The sequence below is a fragment of the Lipotes vexillifer genome, unplaced genomic scaffold (genome assembly GCF_000442215.2).
Source record: "Lipotes vexillifer unplaced genomic scaffold, Lipotes_vexillifer_v1.1 scaffold230, whole genome shotgun sequence".
Lineage (NCBI taxonomy): Eukaryota > Metazoa > Chordata > Mammalia > Artiodactyla > Lipotidae > Lipotes > Lipotes vexillifer.
In genome coordinates this window covers 4,173,886-4,187,391 of record NW_006775143.1, presented here as the reverse complement: position 1 = coordinate 4,187,391, position 13,506 = coordinate 4,173,886, and positions in this window count along the sequence as shown.

Genomic DNA, 13,506 nt, shown 5'->3' with positions numbered 1-13,506 from the left:
TAAGTGTGCAGTGATATCTCACTGTGGTTTTAATTTTCATTTCCCTAATGGCTAACAACATTGAACATCTTTTCATGCACTCATGTGCCATCTGTATAACCCTTTTGGTGATACAGACACATCTATTTTGGCTGCTACAAGGTACCTCTCCCTTCCTTCTTGATTCTCAGTGGATTCTAAGGCAGAGGTAAATAGCTTACAGGTAAATAATGAGCTATTGTACTTGAGTGCTTACTATTGGTTACAGGATAGTGTTCTAGGTGATGGGATAAAGCAGTGATGAAAACGGATAAAAATCCCTGGTTTCATGAAGCGCATATTCTAGTGGGCGGAGATGGCCAGTAGACAGCAAAAATAAGTTACATTTATAGTATAGTAGATGGCCTTCGTGCTTTAGAAAAAAATTAACAAACAGAAAAGAGAGCCAGGGAGTTACCTTAGTTGCAATTTAAAATAGGGTGGTCAGAAGAGGCAACCTGTCCTGAGAGTGGACATTTGAGTGAAGACGTGGAGTGAGGGGAAGCTCTGTGGGTGTCTGGTAGATTTCTCCTGGCCTCGAAGCAGGTGTGTTCAAGGAGCATCAAGGTGGCCAGGATGGCTGGAGCAGTGTTGGAGGAGGGTGACCACACAGGGCTTCTGGGGTGAGAGTTGGGTAGGACTTGGCTTCTCCTTCAGTGAGTTGGGGAGTCTTTGGAAGGTGTGGTGCAGAAGGGTGGCGGGTTCCGATTTCAGCTTCAAAAGGATGATCCTGGTTGCTCTGTTGAGAGTGGCCTGAAGACAGGAGGGTGGCATCAGGGAGACCATGTTGGAAACTGCTGCAGTTTCCTAGGTGAGGAGTGATGGTGGATTGGATAGGGTGGTGGCAGGGAAGATCGCAAGAAATGGCAGATTCAGGATATATTTTGTAGTAGAGCAGATATAATTTCTTATTGAGCTGAATGTGAATGAGTGGGAAAGAGAAGAGAAAAGTCTGAGTCCAAGTTCTTGGTTGGAACATGGGAAGGATGGAGATGCCTTTCATGGAGACAAGGAAGACTCAGGGAGGGAGTTCAAGATCTCGGATCAAGATGTGCACCCTTGGGGCTTCCCTGGTGGCGCAGTGGTTGAGAGTCCGCCTGCCGATGCAGGGGACACAGGTTCGTGCCCCGGTCCGGGAGGATCCCACACGCCACGGAGCGGCTGGGCCCGTGAGCCATGGCCGCTGAGCCTGCGCGTCCGGAGCCTGTGCTCCGCAACGGGAGAGGCCACAACAGTGAGAGGCCCGCGTACCGCCAAAAAAAAAAAAAAAAAAAAAAAAAAAAAGATGTGCATCCTTTAAGGTGATTTAGACACCAAGTGGAGAGGACATGATGAGGAGGCAGTTGGATGACTGGGGTCCTGGGGAGAGACTTGGGTGGAGATATTAAATTTCGGGTCACTTCTGAGGCAGTACCTATCACATAGTTAGTGATTTAAAATGGAGGCTCCTTTTGTAATCACAGGTCCTCAAGTCCTTAATGCAAAATCCTCGGGACCAGGTTTTAGAAAAGCGTTAAATTGAATATGAAATTGCCAATATCTGACTATTCTTGACCTACAATAATAATAATTTTATATGGTTCACTGTAATAGTACATTCCAAATGCCTTATATTATGTAACACTCCCAGTGTGGTCTGGAAAAGTACTCTATAATCAAGCATGGAGGTATTTCTGTAAGTCCAGCATACTCATACTGAGTGGGATTTATCTACACACACACACTCACCCTTTCAGGTCAGCTTTGCTGCCAAAGGCATCATAACAGTGTTTTACATTTGTGTCTCACATTTTTAGAGTTTGGATTGTGAACTTGTATTATTATCATTGTTGTTATTATTATTTTACCATTCTGTGTGGCATCCACAGAGGTGAATGAGTGGAAGGTACTGAGAGGGATATTTCAGCTCAATGTTAAGCCTGTGTCAGTACTCTTCAATGATAAATCATGGTGCTTCCAAAGGTGGGAGCTCTCTGTCTTATCAGTAAATGCAAGACCTGAATAACCACTTATTGGGGGATATTTTAGGAGAAATTCAATCATTCGAGAGATGATTGGAGTTGATGTCTTTTACAGTTCTTGATCTCACTGAGACAGGATGACTAAATCATTTCTACTCTTCAGGCCTCATTCTCTGCATCTGTAAAATGGGGACAGGGAGTTGAACTTTGTGATTGCTGAGGTGCTTTTGGCATTAACGTTTTCAGGGTCTCTCTGATTCTCTGTATCTTCTCACTGGTTGTTCCCCCCACCCATCTCTACACATCCTTGTCTGCTAAGTAACCCTTGTCCTTACTGTACCATGGCAATTTCCCCACGATGTGCAATGAGGGGTTAGCATGGGCAGCTGGGAAAGGGAGGCCGAGGTTCCCCTGTTGCTTCCCAAATTGGGAAAAAGTCATTTTTCAGGAATTACTTCTTGATCTCTTAAGTGTGCTTTGACTTGTGCAACATCCACAGTCTTCCTGGGAGATTGCTAATCCAGGGCACAGCTCCGCCTTCCTGGAATGGTGTTCTTGGTTGCAGGGCCTCCCCTTTCCGGTTCTGCTGGGAAATGAGTTATTTGATGAAATAATTTTTCTTCTTTTAAAAAAAATATTTATTTATTTCTATTGAAGTAGAGTTGCTGTACAATATTATATGTTACAGAGAGTACAATATAGTGATTCACAATTTTTAAAGGTTTATAGTCATTATAGAATATTGGCTATCTTCCCTGTGTTGTACAATATATCCTTGTAGTTTATTTTATACATAAGTTTGTAGCTTTTAATTTCCCATCCCTATATTGCCCCTCCCCCTTTCCCTCTCCCCACAGGTAGCCACGAGTTTGTTCTCTATATCTGTGAGTCTGTTTCTTTTCTGTTATGTTCTCTAGTTTGTTGTATTTTTAAGGTCCACATATAAGTGATATCATGCAGTACTTGTCTTTCTGTCTTACTTATTTCACCTAGTATAATACCCTCCAAGCCCATCCATGTTGTTACAAGTGACAAAATTTCATTCTTTTAAATTTTTTTTGGCAGAGTACTGTTCCATTGTGTGTGTGTGTGTGTGTGTGTGTGTGTGTGTGTGTGTGTGTGTGTATACACCACATCTTCTTTATCCATTCATCTGTTGATGTACTCTTGGGTTGCTTTCATATCTTGGCAATTGTAAATAATGCTGCTCTGAACATTGGGGTGCGTATATCTTTTCAAATTAGTGTTTTTGATTTCTTCAGATATATCCCCAGGAGTATGTATCACATGGTCATATGGTAGTTGTATTTTTAGGTTTTTGCGAGCCCTCCATACTGTTTTCCACAGTGGCTGTACCAGTTTACATTCCACCAACACTGTACGAGGGCTCCCTTTTCTCTAAATCCTTGCCAACATTTGTTGTGTTCTTTTTGCTGATAGCATTTATGACAGGTGTGAGGTGATATCTCATTGTGGTTCTGATGTGCATTTTCCTGATGATTAGTGATGTTGAACATCTTTTCATGTGCCTGTTGGCCATCTGCATGTCCTCTTTGGAGAAATGTCTATTCAGGTCTTCTGCCCATTTAAAAAAAAAAAAATTTATTTATTTAATTAATTAATTTTCTTGGCTGTGTTGGGTCTTAGTTGCAGCACGTGGGATCTTTCATTGCAGCACACGGGCTTCTCTCTAGTTGTGGCGTGCGGGTTTTCTCTCTCTCATTGAGGCGCATGAGCTCAGTAGTCATGGCTTGCGGGCTTAGTTGCCCCACAGCATGTGGGATCTTAGTTCTAAGATCAGGGATTGAACCCGCGTCACCTGCATTGGAAGGCGGATTCTTTACCACTGGACCACCAGGGAAGTCCCTTCCGCCCATTTTTAAATTGGGTTGTTTGGTTTTTTTGATGTTGAGTTGTATGAGCTATTTATATATTTTGGATATTAACCCTTTATTGGTCATATCATTTGCAGATATTTTCTCCCATTCAGTAGACTGTCTTTCATTTAGTCAATGGTTTCCTTTGCTGTTCAAAAGATTTAAGTCTAATTAGGTCCCATTTGTTTATTTTTGCTTTTATTTCCTTTGCTTTAGGAGACAGATCCAAAAAAATATTGATACTATTTTATGTCAAAGAGTGTTCTGCCTATGTTTTCCTCTAGCAGTTGTATGGTTTCCAGTCTTACATTTACATCTTTATGTCCTTTAGACTTATCAAAATTCTCAAGCAGGTTAGAGCCAACTGGTCGACTCTTAGGCACCTGCTCAAGAGAAACTCTCGCACACATTCAACAGGAGGTACGTACAATGACCTTTGTCGTAACAGTCACCACGGTAGAAAAAACCTGGATGTCACAAGGAAAGGTGGTGAATAAAGTATGGCAAAGCCACCCAATGGGGCCATTATACAGCCTTCCAAATGGAGGAACAATGCAACATGCCTCACTGTGGATGAATCTTAGCAAAATGATATAAAGTGAAAAGTTATATACAACAAGGTTATATAAAGAGGTTATATCCAGCAAGATTATATAAACTTAAAAACAATGCATGTGCCTGTACACACACAGAAATACATACGATACAACTAATTAAAAAGGAGAATAAAGCCATGATGAACACAGGACCCAGGATGATGGATACCTGAGCTGGGGCAGTTAATGGGTGGCTGCAAGAGGTTTCGTATAGTGTCATATGATACCCCTCAAGGTCCTGGCTTTCATTTTACATCATTGGTTAATTGGTATTTACAACGTTATAACTAATTAATTAACTAATTAAAAGACAGTCCAAGCATGGACCATGATGTGTGTGACATGATCCAGGGATTATGACAATTCCAATTCTGTCTTTTTGAGATCCAAAAATAGACAAGAAATAAGAATCAGTGGGTGCTGCGTGTGGTCCTAATAGACTTTCCAACGAATCACGCGGATGGGTGTTAGTACATAGATTTCAGGGTATCTGTTCTGGCCTCACAGAGGAATGTTTTTGTTTCTTCTTGGTTCTTGATTCTGGTCCAGCAGCTGATGTTGCTGGATAAGTGAAGTCTTGTTGAGCCTGGTCCCATTGTTAAGTCTTTCCTTAAATCAGCATTCCTTTAAAAGGGCCTGGAGTTATGATTGTGCATTTGTTGACCACTTGATTATGGTAAGAACATGATGGAGAGCTGTCTCTGGGCAGATGACATGTTCTGGTTGGGAGGAGGGTGCTCGGGTGAAGAGAGCGGGTTGGAGCAAATTCGGAGCAGGCGAGAGGGACACTGAGTTGTCTTGGTCAAACAACTAGACTCTTTCCTTGAACTCTTTCTTCCTTCTCTGGCTTTTACAGTATTCAGTCAAGAACGTTGCTAAGTTGTGAGGCCTGGCTGTGGCTGTGGGCATTCTCTGATTCCTCGGATGCCTACTCTGTGGCCCAAACTCAACCAGAAACTGGATACACAGGTGTGACCCAGATCTGAGGCTGAACACCATTGTTATTTTGTCCTTGGCTTATTCTCTCTCAACACGGACAGCACTGGCTCTTAGTGCAGCGTTGCATCAAGTGGATCTTGCAATAGAGGAGCAGAGGGCTCAGCTATGCAGCTGCATTCACAGTGTTAGCCCCAGGCAAAGTTAGAGTTCCCTCCTCTCAGTATGTCTAGCCCACACCTCAGTTACTGAAGTCTTACCACACTGCATTGTCATGGTTCATTTACACAGCTCTCCCGCCCACTAGCCTGTGAACGTCTTAAGGGTAGAGACTATGCGTTTTTCCTTGCCAGGTCTCCCAAGTTCAGGACAGAGTGTAGATGCTACATGAATTTTGAGGGAGCATCATGCATTTCACCTTGCCATCAGCGCCCAGTGACTGGGACCTCAAAGTGGGGACAGATTATCACTGTTTGGAGGAGTCCAGGGAAGCTCAGAGGTAAGTGGGGGGTGGTTTGGTTTGGCCTTTGAAGTGGATTTCATGGATGGAGATGGAAGGGGAAAATGGGGAGGAGTGGTGGTGATCGTGGGGGGGCGGTATTCAAAGTAAATAACAACTGGAACTGCGTGCCTGCTGATCCATCAGAGTAGAGACTGGTGGCAAATACCAATAGTATTTGCTGTCCCGGGGTCTACCAGCTGCAGGTCAGCCAGGGAGGCGAGGAGGGGCCTGGGGTTTGGGTGGTGAAGAGGTAGAACAGTAATAAAGGTTTCCCCATCACCATCTTTGTTCCAGCTCTGCATCAGGAACTTCCTATACGTGATCTTATTTGATTCTCACACAACTTTGGCAGGTAGGCACTATGACTCCAGTTTTTAAAAGTAGGAGGGTGATGCAGCTTGCTCAGAATTACCCAAAAAGTGAGTAGTAAAGCTGGAGCTGAAGTTGAACCCAGACCCCCAAGTTCCTAGCATGTGCTCTGCTCCCTCTGCCATCCTGTCACACTGCCACGTGTGGAGGGTGTGGCCAGTGGAGGTCAGGGTGAGCACCAAGGCATGAGGCAGGAGCCTTTAGACACATCTAGAGGACTGTGTGGAGGAGGGGCAGGAGTGAGGCTACAGCAGAGAGCTGGGCCGCTCCTGAGGCCGGGGTGGGTGTCCGTGGTCAGGGACATTCTATGTAGAGTCTGTAAACCTCCACCCTTCATCCCCAAGAAAGTCCGCAGTGGCCACACCCTTGTCATGGGCTTTCTGGGGAATGTTTCTGGAACTGGACAGAGAGCTCGGGCAGGGAAGGAGGTCAAGGCACTGCCCTGGAACCAGGGCCAGAGATGATTCTGGAATTTAGAAGGGAGAGGTTGAGCACAGGTTTTCAGCCTTTGGGGCTGGAGATGAGTAATGTCTGGTTGGGGGAGGAGCTACAATCTAGGGATGAAAAGGAAGTGATAAAAAGAGAATCAGAGGCAGAAGATGTGACTGAACAAGTAAATGGTTTTAGTCCCAGTTCTGGTGGGAGAGAAGCCCAAGGACTAATTTCAAGGGGTCATCAAAAAACGTCTGAGTGGTGTATTGACGGAGACAGTGTATGTGGGGGAGAGATAGAGTGAAGATTGGGAGAGAGGAGAAAAGATTCACAGGAACAGAGAGACAGACTGAGGTGGAGGCAGAAACATACAAAAGAAAAAGAAAAACACAAAGACACAGAGACAACACCCTGGAGATCCAGATGCACATAGAAACCAGGGCAGTGAGAGAGAGAGAAGCAGAGAGATAGGGACAGAGACAGAGAAAGGGGAAAAGTGACACAAACACCCAATGGATAGCTGTGTTTAATGGAAAAAAAAACATAAACTTCCTGAGAAGGACTGCATCCTGGCCCTTTGGGCTTCCTGGAAGGAAGGGTTCTTTGGCTTACCTGAGGTGCTGGATAGTCCTAAGTCTCTGTGCTTTCCTCACTGACAGGTGGAAATGCTGGGGTAAAAGGCCACCTACAGTATAGACTTTCCCTGTAACCACAGCATCCCAGTCCCGGAAGAGGCCTCAGTGCTGTCTCCTATCCTCCCATCTCACACCTCTGCTTACAGCCCTCCAGTGAACTGCAAAGACCAACCACTTAGTACTAACTCTCAGAATATTATTCCTTAGGCTGAGCCACCTCCCCGCGACTTTCAGTTTGGGAGCATCACGTGAGCAAATCTGGTGCTGCTTTTCCACTTAGCTCTTCCGGTTTTTGATGACAATGACTGTGTTCCTACATGGTCTCTCTTCTTCAGGACCATGATCTTCGGTTCCTTCACTGGTGTAACCAGTCAGGACAGGCTAAGTTATGCTGTAGTAATAAACAATCCCAAAATCTCCGGCGTTCTCAGGAACAAATGGTTATTTCTTATAGTAAAGAAAAAATAATATTCTAACTGTTAAAGAAAAAAACAATTATTCATGACCCTTGTTAAAGAATAGTAAGGAGACTTTATTCAAGGAGGGTGGTGGTATTTCTATGGGTGTAGGGGCCACCACAACAAGGCCTTGCAGAGACTGTACTCAACTCCAAATACAGCATGGGCAAGTGGGAATTTATAGCCAAGGAGCAGGGTGGGGATCAGTGGATGGAAAGTTGCTAAGGAGAAATATCAGGAATCAGGGGGATTCTGGCTGACAGGACCTAACAGGATTCTCACTGAAGGCTGGCCGGGGTGACCACACATCACCTGGGGGGTGGGGGGGGGCGCGTGGAGGATGAAGACCTGAATGAATATTGAGAGCCATCAGATATGCAGGATGGAGGATTCTGGCTAAACTGACTTGGCAGGATTCTTGCTAAAACTGGACAACGTAAAGATGAGCACTGAAGCTCAAAAGTCAGAGTTTATTTGAGAACAGTTCCCTGGAGCCTGAATAGAGTTGGCCGAGGAGAGAATCTTTGTCATTTGCTCATGCTCTATGTTCACTGTGGGCCAGAACAACGGCTCCAATTCATATTCATTCCGGGACCCAGGCTGGTCAAGCAGCCTCTCTCTGAGTGCCTGGGAGTCCACCTAGGAGAGGAGGCTGGGCGCAAAGGACAGCGGAGCATGCGCGTTGCCTTCCGTCCGCGATGTGATGCAGCACGCGGATGCCCTCCGGGTCGTCCCCGGCCCCAAGCCAGGCGCTGCCATGTGCTGACCGCCAGAGGAAGCGCACCTTTAATCTGATCGTTCTACTTAAGTTCTACTGGGCTTTACCATTCAGTGCCTTTGAAAAATCTCATCACTTGGGGTCTAGAAGCAATTGGCTCTTCTGTAGGTCCAAGATGGACAAGGGCATCTTATCTTCTTTGGGCTTTGAATGAATGAGAAATAAACCTTTATTGTTTTAATCCACTGAAATTTTAGGATTTTATCTGTTTTGACAGCTACTGTTAATTATTTTAATGCAGAAATTGGTAAGAAGTGGAGTGCTCCATAACAAAAACATAAAATATATGATATCTTAGTGATCGGGGACAGGTAATGGGGAAGTGAATTGGGAGACTGGAAAGATGGAGGTAAGAGTATTCAGTGACAAGGTATTTGTAAAGTTGTTGCTTGTGGTGACTTGAAAATGCAGAGCTTGTGCTTACTGTAACTTGTCATTCCAGGGAAGGTGTAGGAAAACAGAATGATGGTACCGTGGCTGCATTTGGCAAGGTATTATAAGTATGAGATGAGCTCAGAAAATTCTAAGGTGGATTGCAAGCAGAAATTAAGGAGAGAGAGTCCAGAAATGTGAGGCCTTGAGGGTGGAAGAGCATAGTGCTTTAGACATCACACAATAAGAGATGGGATTCAATAAGGATTTAAGTAGCAAAGGCCCAGCAAAACCTGTCAGTTGGAAAAATGATGCAGGGCATAGATCAAATGAAAAGAGCAGACTTCTCATTGATTTTTCCATATAGTCTTAAGATAGCTGCCATTGGCTTAAGAGAGAGAGAAGCAAGGCATGAGAAAGCAAGGAAAAGGACAGATTTGAGAACTATATCTTAAAAAGAACTTTGGTTGTGGTCAGTGGAAATAGATCAGAAACCTATTATATTACTGGGTGAAATGCAATGCCAAAGAAACCATGAGCTTGGTCTAGAAAATCTTTGAGGCTTAAAACAACCCTTGGGATGCCAACCTTCCACGAACAGAAAGTAGACTAAGAAAAAGATACAACACCCAGGAGGGCATAAATCCCTAATTCTCACTTCATAAGTGTCTAAGGAAGGTCATGGCTCCCAAAAGGGGGACCCTGTGGTCATGAGAACAGTGGATAAGCATTGGTTGCTCTGAGAGGACATTTATTCCCCCTTACCCAGAGCAGGAGGCTTCCTGAAGTCTGCCCAGCAGGATTTCAGAACTGCTCCGGATCTGTGACTCTTGTATGTTTCCCATTCTTTCCAAGCACGTATATTTTAAAAAAAATTTTTATTTTACTTTATTTTATTTTTACTGGAGTATAGTTGCTTTACAATGGTGTGTTAGTTTCTGCTGTACAATGAAGTGAATCAGCTACGTGTATACATATATCCCCTCCCTCTTGGACCTCCCTCCCACCACCACCCCCCCATCCCACCCATCTAAGTTATCACAGAGCACCGAGCTGAGCTCCCTGTGCTCTACAGCAGGTATGTTGATTGTGATCATCCAGCCCCACTTAGCCCATTGTATTTTGGATAAGTGGTGTGTATGTTGGGGGAGAGGGATGGCTGGGAGACAGGGATATATAATTTGTCCTTTTAGATCTTATGTGTAAGGTAGTGATTTTATTTATTTATTTATTTATTTATTTTTAACATCTTTATTGGGGTATAATTGCTTTACAATGGTGTGTTAGTTTCTGCTTTATAACAGAGTGAGTCAGTTATACATATATATATGTTCCCATATCTCTTCCCTCTTTGTCTCCCTCCCTCCCACCCTCCCTATCCCACCCCTCCAGACAGCCACAAAGAACCGAGCCGGTTTCCCTGTGCCATGCGGCTGCTTCCCACTGGCTATCTACCTTACGTTTGTTAGTATATATATGTCCATGTCTCTCTCTCGCCCTAACACACCTCACCCTTCCCCCTCCCCATATCCTCAAGTCTGTTCTCCAGTAGGTCTCTGTCTTTATTCCTGTTTTACCCCTAGGTTCTTCATAACATTTTTTTTTCTTAAATTCCATATATATGTGTTAGCATACGGTATTTGTCCTTCTCTTTCTGACTTACTTCACTCTGTATGACAGACTCTAGATCTATCCACCTCATTACAAATAGCTCAATTTCGTTTCTTTTTATGGCTGAGTAATATTCCATTGTATATATGTGCCACATCTTCTTTATCCATTCATCCGACGACGGGCACTTAGGTTGTTTCCATCTCCGGGCTATTGTAAATAGAGCTGCAATGAACATTTTGGTACATGACTCTTTCTGAATTCTGGTTTCCTCAGGGTATATACCTAGTAGTGGGATTGCTGGGTCATATGGTAGTTCTATTTGTAGTTTTTTAAGGAACCTCCATACTGTTCTCCATAGTGGCTGAACCAATTCACATTCCCACCAGCAGTGCAAGAGTGTTCCCTTTTCTCCACACCCTCTCCAGCATTTATTGTTTCTAGATTTTTTGATGATGGCCATTCTGACTGGTGTGAGATGATATCTCATTGTAGTTTTGATTTGCATTTCTCTAATGATTAATGATGTTGAGCATTCTTTCATGTGTTTGTTGGCAGTCTGTATATCTTCTTTGGAGAAATGTCTATTTAGGTCTTCTGCCCATTTTTGGATTGGGTTGTTTATTTTTTTGTTATTGAGCTGCATGAGCTGCCTGTAAATTTTAGAGATTAATCCTTTGTCAGTTGATTCATTTGCAAATATTTTCTCCCATTCTGAGGGCTGTCTTTTGGTCTTGTTTATGGTTTCCTTTGCTGTGCAAAAGCTTTGAAGTTTCATTAGGTCCCATTTGTTTCTTTTTGTTTTTATCTCCATTCCTCTAGGAGGTGGGTCAAAAAGGATCTTGCTGTGATTTATGTCATAGAGTGTTCTGCCTATGTTTTCCTCTAAGAGTTTGATAGTTTCTGGCCTTTAAACTGAGCAACATTTGGCACTACCTGGAAGCATTTTTTGAAAACTGAACTATGGTTAATTTACAATGTTGTGTTAGTTAACCTGGAGGCATTTTTGATTGTCACACTGGGGGAGGGATGCTACTGGCATTTCTTGAATAGAGGCCAGGGATGCTGCTAAACAACCTACGATGCACAGGACAGCCCCCCACCCCACCCCCAAACAAAGAATTGTCCAGTCTAAAATGTCAATATTAGGTCTAGGGAATACACTTTGGTCTAGGGAATAAAAGTTGTAGCATTCTGACCTAATAGCAAGATTAGTGAGCATCACCTGCAAATAAGAAAGCCTGAAGTGGAGTTGGTGCTCATTCCTTCCTTCAACACTTAACTGAGTGCCTGCAAAGCGGTGGTGGGGTGGGGGCCTGGAGGGGTGGGGAATTGTCAGGTATTAGTGCTAGTTGCTGCAATAGACAACCTCCCTGAGTCTTAGTGTCTTAAATGATAAAAGTTCGTTTTTCACATCATGTCAAAGAAAATCTGTTTTTCTCCTGAACAACTAATATGTTTTTTTCTTAGGGGCATTGTGAGCCCGGTAATAGATTGATTTTCCTCCTTGAGTTGGCTACAAGGAAGCTCATTATAACAGCTGTTCATTGCCGTTTACTCATGTTCCCTGGCTCATCTTCCGATTTGACACTCATTTGCCCATGACTTAGATTTTTTTCCATCCCCGCCCCCTAACATTGCATGTACTTTTGTTTGTTGCCTCAAAATACCAAAATACTTTTGGGGATGAGGTGAGCTATAGAGTAAATGAGTGAATCAAAAGCATTCTTGCTGGAAGATGGCCGCTGTTAAAGGGAAATTAGGGAAATTTCCGCTGTTAAAGGGAAATTTCCTTCTTTAAAAAGGAAAGTGGAGCTTTGGGTCCTAGCTTGAAAATTTACAGAATTGAAACTGTTGTTTGGGCTTGGGATCTGCAAGTAGCTTTTCTTTTTCATTCTGCAGTTTTACTTACCCCTTTTAAGTTGCTTTCTTTAACAATCCAGACTCCCATTTGCTTCAGCTGGCAGACGGAGGCAAGAAAACCTTTTCTCCAAAGTCTTTTGGGGAATCACTGCATGCAAATGTCTTTGTCTCAGAAGGAAGCTGTCCTGAGGTTAGGTCTCTGTCCACTCCTGAGAAAGCAGCATTCAGAGTCGGTGATTTTCCTTTTGCTTTTCTGTTTCCAAATATGAAACAGTCAAGGAGTCAGGAGACCAGTCACAAACTTGCTGTTTCTGATCTCTGAAAAAAAAGGTGGGCTGAGAACCCACCCAGATTCACAGTTCTCATCTGTGTACCAAAAGAGTAGGCTAATCCAGTGAAATGTGCTTTCTGATGACTTTGGCTGAGTGGAATTTTAGTGACCCCCAAACCATGTATTCAGAAGAAGCTAGCTCTGCTCCCTGTAAGCATGGAAGAAATGTTGGGTTTGGAGGCCCAGGCCAGGGTCTCTCTGGTGAGCTTTGAGAAGTGGGTCAGTGTGAACCTAGGAGCCCCATCACCTGGCTTCCAGTCCCTCCTGCATCTCTCAGTTGTGTAATCTTGGGCAAACCACGTTGCCTCCTTAAGCCTCAGTATCTTCATTAGCCACAGTGGGATGACAACAATAGAACCACGTGTCATAAAGAGTAAATGACATGTTACTCATAAAGTGCTGGGCACATTATGCAACATGTATTCGTGATTGCTTCCCTTAATTGGGTAGGACACGGCTGGATTGGGGTGTGGCCACCAGAAGGACTGAGCCAGGATGGCCTCACCCTGGGCCCCTTGGACTTTCCTTTCCCCTCTTCAAAGAGGTGGGGAAAGAAGTGCCCCCAAATGGGGAGCGGGAAGGGCATAGAAACATCCTCATGGAAAGCTTCCAGAAGTCCAGCTCTTAATCTGCAGAATCCTCTTCCCCTCCATGTAATCCCTCCTTGGGACATGAGTTGCTTTCCCGTTCCGATTTCCATTTTCTCTTTTGTGAAATGAATAGGTTAAATTAGATCATCTCTAATCTAACGTATTTCATTTCACCCC